The sequence below is a fragment of the Oryx dammah genome, unplaced genomic scaffold, assembly GCF_014754425.2.
Source record: "Oryx dammah isolate SB20612 unplaced genomic scaffold, SCBI_Odam_1.1 HiC_scaffold_25, whole genome shotgun sequence".
Lineage (NCBI taxonomy): Eukaryota > Metazoa > Chordata > Mammalia > Artiodactyla > Bovidae > Oryx > Oryx dammah.
Window position 1 is genome coordinate 35841019 of NW_024070209.1, and position 11857 is coordinate 35852875.

At 39.2% G+C, this 11857-nt stretch overlaps 1 protein-coding gene and 1 pseudogene across 3 annotated transcripts in view; one reads left to right on the plus strand and one right to left on the minus strand.

Moving 5' to 3' along the window:
• Positions 1-11843, minus strand: part of ASB3 (ankyrin repeat and SOCS box containing 3) — a 107068-nt gene extending 95225 nt beyond the window's left edge. For 2 of the 3 annotated variants that reach the window (XR_005718410.1, XM_040224824.1), the window contains exon 1: positions 11678-11843. The gene's annotated coding sequence lies outside the window, so the exon portion shown is untranslated. Of the gene's footprint in view, positions 1-4126; positions 4247-11677 lie in introns of all 3 variants that reach the window. The other variant, XR_005718411.1, reaches the window with a different exon arrangement.
• Positions 3041-4007, plus strand: LOC120851807 (annotated as a pseudogene).
• Positions 11844-11857: the final 14 nt, after the last annotated feature.

The window sequence follows — 11857 nt, forward strand, 5'->3', positions numbered from 1 at the left end:
ACAGCTAGAAAGAAATACTCTCATAAAACATCATAAAACAATGATAAAAAAGAGTTCAATAAAATATTCCAGAGGAAAAGGAATATTAGTTGCAAAGAAGGAGAATCAGACTACCTTTGAGATTCTCATCAGATATATTAGACAGTAAACTGAAAAGGAATGATGTCTTCAAAGTTTCAAGCAAAACAAAATGATTGAACTATGAATTCTATTCCCAAACTATTAACTGAGAAGGCAAGACGAATGCATTTTCAGATATACCTGTGAAAATTAAAATATCTACTTTGTATCATTTCCTTAAAAAAATTACTTGTAATTATTTATACTCCAACAAGGTGGGAGAGAAATGTGAAATAAGGATGACATGGAATAACATAAAACAGTAGATTTAATCCAGGAGAGTTACAGGAAAAAATATAGATAGATAGATAGATAGGTAATAGATAAATATGCATCAGATTTGAAAAGCAACTAGTGTAATTAGAACAAAGTGTTTCAGAGCTCAAAATATATCTTCAAGAACAAAATGGACTCACTTAGCAAAGATGGTACTAATTTTAGAGAGCTAACGTGACATTTTAAAGGGTGGAGGACTGACACAATTACATTTCCTTCTCTGCAGTTCAAATTACACCTCTGGACTTTATAGTGAATGGTACTTGCATAAACAATATTGTGAAGTTTGAGAATCAACCTATAAACAAAGCACAGAAAAACTGAATAAAGTCACAGAATGCAAATGTTATAAACATATAGTAGTAGCAAACTGGGAAATACTGAAAATGACATTAAAAGCTACACACATTACGTACTTAATATGTAATGAAGGCACTGCACTAAAAATAGCCTTACATGCAGTAACTCACTAAAAACAAAATGGCAGCGCTGAGAAGTGGCCAAAAGAACAGATTCAGGAGCAAGACTGCTTGGCTTTGAGATCCAGTTCCACTGCTTACCAGTGCTATGACTTTGGGCAAGTTGCCACATTGTGTTAATATATTTATTTCACTTTCAGACTTCTGAAATCGAGATGAGTCTTACACTAGATAGCAAGTCATAACTTTAACTGGCAGCAGTTATTTCGTTAATAATACAAAAAACTTAAGAGAGAGCTCTAAAAGCAGTGGCAAAGGGGAACTGTTATAGTTTAAAACAGATTTTAAATTGGGTCTGACATACACACTACTATATATAAAATAGATAATTACTAAGAACTTACTGTGCAGCACAGGGAACTCTAGTTAATACTCTGTAATAGCCTATATGGGAAAAGATCATAAAAAAGTCTGTGTGTGTATATATATACATATATATATACATACATATATATATATATAATAAATTCACTTTGTTGTACACCTGAAAGTAACACAAAGTTGTAAATCAACTATACTCTAATAAAACCTCTTAAAAATAAAAATAAAACAGACTTTAAGACAATTAAATGCAAGGCATAACCTTTGATTGGATCCTAACTTGGGGGGTGGGGGGGAGCAGGGATCCAATAAATGGTGAAAGATGAAACCAGTGTTATTTTTCTAAGATGTGATAACAATATACATCTTAGTATACAGATAATAGATAATAATATACATATTTTAGAAGAGTCTTTTTTTATTCCTAGTCATTGAGTTTTTTTCAATGTTTAGGCCAGCTGTCTTGTAGAATGTGCCACATTTTTTGTTTGTAAGTTTCTTAAACCTAGGCTTGGCAAGAATGCTACACAAGTATTTATACACAGGTGTTGTATACACTATGTTTTAAAAACTCATTCTAACAGAAAATCCTTAAAAAAATATATAAACAAAAGTATAAGGTATGGGATTGAAAAAAAGAAACATTCTAGCTTGGTTTGAAATCAAATTTCCAGTCTCCCTTTTTTCCTTGTACCTAAGAAATGAGTGCATCCAATATTCATATTCCCATCTGTATATTTGCTGGCATTCTGTCACCTGTATACATGCTGCATTTTAACCAAAAATGTCTGAAGGCCAAAGCTTTTCTCATCATTTATTTTTCCCAAAATGTGTATCCCAGTCCTCTGAAGTCTTCTTATTACCACAGAGTAAATTATATATAAAGGAGGAATTGGGAGGGAAAAAAGATCAGTATTGGAAATTAACAGAAAAAGGCAATTACTGTCTCACAGTCTCTGGAGTAATTACTGATAAACAACCTCAGACCGAATGCCAGCTGTTAAAGTTGAGCAAATGTCTTTATCTTTATCGATTTTTCCCTTTATATTTCTAAATGAGAAACAATACAGAGATCTGGGATAACTTTTAACTCAAAGCCCATCTGGTTAGTTCTCATTTCTTTCTCATAAAAATTTCAACTGGAAAAAAAAATTTACAATTTTATTCAGCCGTATTTTATAATATGGCAGAGATATATAATTTTATACCTGTGTGTGAATTGTATTAGAACATACTAACCTCTCTTGTGATTCAGTTTCCTCATCAGTAAAATGAGAAAACAATAAAATCCAACTTTGGGGGTTGTTATGAGGAATAAGTCAATTATAAATTTATATCTATAAAGTGCTTAAAATAGTGCCTGGGCACAACATCTATTAAATTAATAGAATACATAGTAAATATGAATCTTCATAATAGTTCTTAATCTTACATTTGTTATTTTCTCTATTTTAAAGATAAGAAAACTGAGCTCTAAAAAGGTTAAGTAATGTACCCAAGGTCACACATACAGTAGGTAGGATCAGAATTTCACTGGCCTAACTCTTGAGCCCCTGGCTCCTAATCACCTCACTTAATTCAGTTGTATAGAGTTCATTTATAATTATTCAGCCATGCCTTATTATTAGAATATAAGATATGCAAAGGTAATTTCTGTCATTACAGCTAATGCCACAATGAATTATGTTTATACATACATCCTTATGTGTCAGGATTTTTGTTTCTAAATGAGAGAATCCAAAAAATAAAATCACTAGGCCAAAAGGTCTGCACAGTTTTAATTTTAAAAATTACTAATTTTACAAAGTTTATTATAGCAGGTCTATCTTTCCTTTTACAGCACCTAGAGTTCTTATCTTACTAAAAACCATCATCCCTACTTCAACTGAAAAATCAATGCTGTCCAAATTTAAACATGAATGTGCAGCTGCTTTCACCAGCAAACTTAAAGGAATGTTTAAAGGTAAGGAACTTTCTAAAGACATCATGATTCAGTTGAAACAGTATATGCAGAACCAGAATGTACCTGGGAATATTGAATTAACTGTGACTATCCTGACAATGGGTTACTGGCCAACATATGTGCTTATGGAAGTTCATTTACCACCAGAGATGGTAAAACTTCAGGAGATTTTCAAGACATTTTACCTTGGCAAAAACATAGTGGCAAGAAACTTCAATGGCAATCAACTCCAGGACACTGAGTGCTAAAGGCAGAGTTTAAAGAGGGTAAAAAAGAACTCCAGACCTCTCTTTTTCAAACACCGGTACTGCTAATGTTTAATGAGTGAGAGTAGTTCAGTTTAGAAAAGATCAAGCAACTACTAGAATAGAGGATGGAGAGTTAAGGAGAACATTGCAGTCATTGGCCTGTGGCAAAGCCAGAGTTCTGGCGAAAAATCCAAAGGGTACAAATATCGAAGATGGTGACAACTTCATTTGTAATGATGATTTCAAGCACAAACTTTTCAGGATAAAGATCAATCAAATTCAGATGAAAGAAACGGTTGAAGAACAAGCTAGTACCACAGAAAGAGAATTTCAAGATAAACAATATCAAATTGATGCCACAACTGTTTGAATTATGAAGATGAGAAAGACACTTAGCTACAATCTCCTTGTTTCAGAAGTGTACAACCAGTTGAAATTTCCAGTCAAGCCTGCTGATCTCAAGAAAAGAATAGAATCCCTAATTGACTGGACTACATGGAGAGAGACAAAGAAAATCCAAACCAGTACAATTACATTACATAAAATGTTTTTGGCCTTGAAGCAGTTGCTGTCATATACAATACCCAGTGGATAAACTAACCTGTTGTTGTTTAACCTGTAGTTCTTTTATACTACCAATGACCAAATGAAGCAGTGTAATCAGAATAGTTGAGTGACTTTTCAGTGGTTAACAGGCCCATTTAAAGAGTAATACTTACCTTTAAGAAAACTGTTGTTGAACTCTTTGCATGTTATTTAGTATGATGTGCAGAAAACTCTTTAAGAAAGTAGCTGGTTTTCATGATTCCTATTCGGAACTGGGGAAGAGGTCCTTATGGCTATTAAAGAAGGAGGAGGGGGTTCTTATACACCATTTAATTATGAAGCAAAAAGTTTATTTGCTTAAAATGTCATGTAAAGAGCCTTAAACTGCATGCAAACTTTATTTACTGTACAGAGTTCTGAACGTATTTATCAAATAGAATAACCACCCTGGACTTGATTGTTCACCTGTTTTGTGATTTCCCATGAAGAGAAAAATACATTGTCATAGCTCTTGATATTTTACTAAGTAATGTTCTGTTACATTGAAAGGGATGTTTTTAAAATTTTTATTTGGAAACAAGTTTTCAAGTAGAGGGACAGTTGATTACATATTGTCTTGAATACACACATCCTAAAATGTTCCTTTTATGAGATGTGTGTATATGGTTCAGCCCTGAGTTTACTGTGCTGATAAACAGGTACTTATAAAAATAGCTGAAATAGAAAATTGCTCATCAGTTGTGCTAGAAGAACATGGTAGGAGAGAAAAACCCAACTATTTCTGCATATTAAAAATGAATATAATATGAACATTGCAAAGGAGACCAAACCCCATTTTGTAACTTTTTACAAGAGCAAAAATTCACAAACTAGTTTTCAACTTCCTTTAGACTTCAAAATTGTTTGGACAGTTTTGTCTTTAACTTGGACCAGTTGTAGATTGTTACAGGCTTCCTGGGATTTAGCATTCCTATTTTCTCTACCAAAGTGTTTTTTTGGAAGCACCTCAACTCTCCTTTGGAGAAGGCAATGGCAACGCATTCCAGAACCCTTGCCTGGCAAATCCCATGGACAGAGGAGCCCGGTAGGCTGCAGTCCATGGGGTCACTAGGAGTTGGACATGACTGAGCAATTTCACTTTCACTTTTCCCTTTCATGCTTTGGAGAAGGAAATGGCAGCCCACTCCAGTGTTCTTGCCTGGAGAATCCCAGGGACGGGGGAGCCTGGTGGGCTGCCGTCTCTGGGGTCGCAGAGAGTCGGACATGACTGAAGCGACTTAGCAGCATCTACTTCAATTATACAAATATTCTCCTAATTCCTTCATATGAATATGTATCTTTAACACATTTACAATTTACTTTTTTTATTTTTTACTTTTTTGGCTGTGCCATGCAGCTTGTGGGATCTTAATTCCCTGACCAAGGACGGAAGCCAGGCCTTTGGGAGTGACACTGAGTCCTAACCGCTACACTGCTGAGGAATTCCCACTGCACTTCCAAGGAATTCCCACAATTTATTTTTTACATATTTTATGATGAGAGGATCTGGTTGGTTTTCCTATAGGTGAATTACATCAGCAGAATCTATTAAAACATCCTTTTCCCACCAACGTGAAATGACCCCCTTGTCACATATTAAAACAGACTACTTTATTGGTTTCCATACTTCATTCACATCATCTCTCACTAAAAGTAATCACCCCCTTTTGAATGTCTGCAACATTTTATCTATATAGTACCTCGACGGAGGAGACTAATGGGCTATAGTCCATAGGGTCACAAGAGTCAGACACGACTTAGCAGCTGAACAACAGCACTTTTATAACACCCTTCGAACCGAGGACAGTGCCTCCAAACCATATTTATTAGATAAATAACGGCACAACTTTCTTGCTCTCTCCCCAGCTCTATAATTCTGCAGCTAACTGAAAATTGCCATATTAAGACTAATTCCCTTACAGGCAGAAAAAGGTAGCTTTGTCGGATTAAGGGGCATTATCCTGGAATCCATGAAGCAGAAAGTTAAATAAAATTTAAGACTGTGTTTTCTGTACCATACTTATATGAAAAAAGTCAAGACTATTAAATGAAGCAATATTGACTATTTCTTCAAAATAATTTCTAGGCAATGATGGGGGTAATACAGGTTCAGGACAATCTTCTATATATTTATATTCAAAATCCTCTATGGTAACCGATATGCATAATAATGACATCAATATAAGGTAAGATTAAGTATCTTATGGAATCATCAAAGATATAATGCAAACAGGACACTTGCCTTACAGGCAAAGTAGGTATTCACTACATTGCAAAATTTTTAGAGTGCTAGAAAGGTCCTCTGCTTGACACTAAATATCTTCTCACTCAGTGAGCTACTGCCTAAAGCTTTACCATTAATATTCAAGCTTTTCATTTTAAAGTCTAAACCAGAAATACTTTCTCAACCATGGGCCATTTTGCCTGCCAAGGGACATCTGGCAATGTCTGCAGACATTTTTGATTGTCACAACTTGGCTGGCAAAGAGGGAGGGGAGTAAGGCTGCTACTACCACCTAGTGGACACAAGCCAGGGATACTACTGAACATCATACAATATGCAAGATAGCCCCTCACAACCAAGGATTACCCAGCCCAAAATGTCAACAGCACCAAGGCTTTCAAAAACTGGCATATACTCTGCTGAAATGCAAAAGCATAATGTTTTTAACTTAGTGTACAGATATACAAGCCCTCCACTTCAGTCCAATCAAGCCTTTTTTCCCCTCTACCCCTCCACCATGCTGCCAAATACACTGGTTACTTACTTATCATCTGCAACTGCTCAACGCATTTAGTTAACTGGTACAGCTCTTTCTCTTGACTTCTTTGATATCTCAGTTTTCTGACTTTCTTTCTTTACTGGGCATGCCTCCCCAGTCCATTTTGTTAATTCTTCAATGCTGTTCAGTATCTAATGTGGCAATGACTCCTCTTCCTTTTGTTATCCTCATTTTTTCCCTGAAGGACTGCAACCAGCACTATGGCTTTAAATATACCTACGTGCATATAGGGCTCCCCAGGTGACGCTAGAGGTAAAGAACCCTCTTGCCAATGCAGGAGACAAAAGAGATGCATGTTCAATCCGTGGGTCAGGCAGATCCCCTGGGAAAAGGAATGGCAACCCACTCCAGTATTCTTGCCTGGGAAATTCCAAGGATAGAGGAGGCTGGTGGGCTACAGTCCATACAGTCACAAAGAGTCCAACACAACTGAAGCAACTTAGCACACGGGCACATGCAAATAACATCAAAATTGATAACTCCAGCTCTGACCTCCCCACCTGTGCCTCAGGTTTATTCAACATGTTAGCTCCACTTGGATGTCTAACTGATGACATCTAAAACTTAACATGTCCAGTAAATCAATTATACTCCAATTAAAATTAATTTTTAAAAGTAATAAGACTTGACATGTCCAAAATATAACCACTGATTCCAAAATTATTATTATTGTAAGCAAACCACATATATAAAATGTTAATAACTGGAGAATCTAGGTTTGATTTTTGCAAATAAATTTTACCTAAGTCTGAAATCACTTCAAAATAAAAAAGTAAAACAAAACACATGATTCCCATCAGTCCACATTATTTTCTTCCCTGTTTCAGTAAACTTCACCACCAGTTCCTCACAAAACATAGTTGTTAATAGTCGTTCAGTCAAATCCGACCTTTTGCAGCCTTGTGGACTGTAGCACACCAGACTTCCCTGTCCTTCACTATCTCCCAGTTTGCTCAAACTCATGCCCATTGAGTCAGTGATGCCATCCAACCATCTCAACCTCTGTCATCTCCTTCTCCTCCTGCCCTCTATCTTTCCCAGCATCAGGGTCTTTTCCAATGAGTTGGCTCTTCACAACAGATGGCCAAAGTATTGGTACTTCAGCTTTAGCATCAGTCCTTCCAATGAATATTCAGGGTTGATTTAGGATTGACTGGTTTGATCTCCTTGCTATCCAAGGGACCCTCAAGAGTCTGCTCCAGCACCACAGTTCAAAAGCGTCAATTCTTCAGCACTCAGCCTTCTCTATGGTCCAACTCTCACATCCATACATGACTACTGGAAAAACTATAGCTTTGACTATATGGATCTTTGTCAGCAAAGCATCATTAATTCATCTCTGTAAGAACATGCCACATCTAATCCACCAGGAAATTCAAGATGTTCTACTCAAAAAATACATTCCAAACTAGACTATTTCTCCCCATTTCCACAGCTTCCTAACTGGTCTCCCTGTCGCCACACTTAGCCCCTACATTAGCTTCCTAGGACTGTCATACAAACTACCACAAAGCTGGTAGCTTAAAATAACAGAAAGGTACTGCTTCATAGTTATAGGAGTTCGAAGTCTGAAATCGAGCTGTCAGCAGAGCCAAAATCTCCCTGAAACCTCTAGGGGAGGATTTGTCCCTATCTCTTCCTAACTACTGGTGGTTGCTGGCAAATTTTAGTTGGTTTGTAGACACATCACTCCAATCTCTGCCTCCATCCTCTCTGTGTCCAAATTTCCTTCTTCTTATAAAGACATTAGACATTGTATCAGGGCCCACTCTCGCTCAGTATGACCTTAACTTTACATCTGCAAAGATCCGATTTCCAAGTAAGTTCACACTTGCAGGTTCCAGGTGTTAAGACTTCAGCATATCCTTTTGGGAAACACAATTCAGCCAACAACATCCCCTACAGTCCATTTTCCACACAGCAACCATAATGGTCTTCATGAATGTACATCAGGCCACTTCACTCTCCTACTTACAGATCTGTGCCCAGCTGGCCTCTTCCAGCCTCTCAAACTTCATCTACTAAGTGCCCTCTTATACTCCAGCAACACCAGCCTTCTTTCAGTCCCTCCAATACAAGCTTTTCCTGCTAGAAACTGCTGTGTGGCTTCCACTTCCTCATTTCAAATCACAGCTCAGGTGTCACTTCCTCACCCAAGCCTGCCCACCTACCTCAGCAGGATATTTTAGAGTCGTTTTCTTTTACATATACCCTAGTTTCTAAGCAGCAATGACCTTTACCAGAAATCATCTTGAGATTTTTGTTGTTGTTGGAGCTTCCATTACTACAGTCCCAGAGACTAAATCTGGGTAGACAAATACTTTTCATTTCTATTTAGTCAAATACAGCTTTTTTCCTCCATGATTTCAGAGTTTCTTCTCTTACACATCAGGCTTCCCTAGTGGCTCAGTTGGTAAAGAACCTGCCTGCAATACAGAAGACCTGGCTTCAATTCTTGGGTCAGGAAAACCCCCTGGAGTAGGAAATGGCAACCCACTCCAGTATTCCTGCCTGGGAAATCCCATGGACAGAGGACAGAGGAGCCTGGCAGGCTGCAATCCATGGGGTTGCAAGAGTCAGACACAACTCAGTGACTATACCACCACCAATATAACAAGATCACTAAATTATTCCCTAATTTTTTTCCTATTGTTTTCTTTTTTTATGTGTGTGACAACTGACTAAATTTTTATTAAGGAAGGAAAACCTTAATACCTATTGTTTTCTTTTTGTTATTCATTTAAGTATCTAATCCATTTGGAATTAATCTTGAACTGAATTAATTGGAACTGTCGCCATTGCTCTAAGACAGCATTAATCTCCTCTGACTCCACTCTGCCCTATACTCTGACTACACTGAAAAGCCCTAAGGGACCACCTAGAAGGATGGTCCTGCCTGATAAACTCCTATAAATCCTTAAAACCCCAATCCTAATGTCACTTCTCCTGGCAAGACCTTCTTACCCAATTTCTGTCCTTCCTTGTATCTAACATCTACTCTATTATATAATTTAACATCCCTCTGCTCTCAGCATGTCTGACTCTTTGAGACCCCATGGACTGTAGGCCACCAGGCTCCTCCACCCATAGGATTTTCCAGGCAAGAATACTGGAGTGGATTGCCATCTCCGTCTCCATTGGATCTTCCCCACGCAGCGGTGGAACCCTCATCTCCTGCACTGGCAGGCAGGTTCCTTACCACTAAGCCACCAGAGAAGCCCATAGTCTATAGTACTTGGCTCATAATAAAGTCGGAGAAGGCCATGGCACCCCACTCCAGCACTCTTGTCTAGAAAAACAAGTGCTGCTACTTGGCCTCCAGGTACCAGCTGTTTTCTTGTAAGTTTCCCAGATGTCTCACTATGTTTGAGAACCACTGCACCAATGACACCCCACTCCAGTACTCTCGCCTGGAAAATCCCATGGATGGAGGAGCCTGGTGGGCTGCAGCCCATGGGGTCACTAAGAGTCGGACATGACCGAGCGACTTCATTTTCACTTTTCACTTTCATGCACTGGAGAAGGAAATGGCAACCCACTCCAGTGTTCTTGCCTGGAGAATCCCAGGGACAGAGGAGCCTGGTAGGCTGCCATCTATGGAGTCGCAAAGAGTCGGACAGGACTGAAGCAACTTAGCAGCAGCAGCAGCAGCAGCAGCATAATAAAGTACTTAGATGAGTGCACAGAAGAAATGCGAGGTAAGTGTTAACTATTTTATCATTACCATAATAGCCTACCATTATCTGTCTGTGTAATTTGCCTTGCTAGAGGCATGAGACAGAGGACAGATTCATTTATTTGCCATTTACCAAGCCCACTGTTCACATACACACTAAACATCAATAGGTAAATCAATGAACAACATCTCAATTCTGGAAAAAATTAATTTTCTTTGATGCCGTGGATTCCTTATGTTAAAAAAGAAATAGGAAACTTTCAAAACAAAAAATAGAAAAAGGCTGTTCTTCCTGCTATTTGACTTGGAGCAAATTGCAGGGGCAGAGAGAACACACGACGGACGACAGTCTTTAGCAAATCTAACACGAAGGTCTAGCTTTTCTCACCTCCAGAAAGACAACAAGAAATGCTCTATATTTGACGCTGTATAACCCACTCATTTTATTTCAGTTCAGTTCAATCGCTCAGTCGTGTCCGACTCTTTGCGACCCCATGGACCGCAGCACGCCAGGCCTCCCTGTCCATCACCAACTCCCGGAGTTTACCCAAACCCATTATATTAGAGATTAAAACAATGGCATTTCTTTTAAAGACGGGGAGAATGCAAAACTTTTTTGTGTTATTTTGAATGCGGTGAGAGGTGTCTGAATCTTATGTGAATTCATAACCTTAGGGTCACCTGGCCTTGAACCTTACTTAAAGAAACGTATCGGCTTCCTACATAAAACAGCGACATAGCACTTCAACTCTGGGATGAAGGGAGAGCCCCACGTCAGGTAAAAACGTAGGGATAATCTAGCTACCCTCCCCAAGCGGAGAGTCTCCATCTGGGTCACCCTCGGAGAAGCGCAGAATTCTTATACATAGGGACGACAGGTATTCTCGGCTCAGTATCCCCGAACCCACAGCTGCAGAAACTTAGCCATCCACCCTGTGTTAGTCAGGAGCTGGAAGTACTCAGGTGACCACGGCCCACAGTAAAAGGCGGAGAGAAACTTCCAGCGGGAAAGATAAAAGTGTACAGACGCTACGCGCGGAGAAAAAGCAAAACAGAAGCAGCGAGAGAGAAGAGTAGTCAGGAACACCGCCACTTCTCACTTCTCGTCGCCACCTCGAATTTTCTCATCTGAATACCTGCACCAGCCCCGCTCTCCGGTAGCTCCTCCATGAGGGCCAAGCCACCGCCCACTCTTGTGGTGAGAGCCGCCCGCCTCCATGACTCACCAGCTCTCTGTGCTGCTACTTGGCCGCCGTGGAAACGGCTGGTCCAAGGCCCAGTCTTTGGGCGTCCACTCTTGGCAGGCCACTGCGTTCGCTCCCCGCGCCGGAGTCCGGTTGTGGTCAACAAGAGAAGCAGAACCGCCGTCCCGGCTTCCGTAGGCAGGCGGTTCGGCGGCCCCGGAT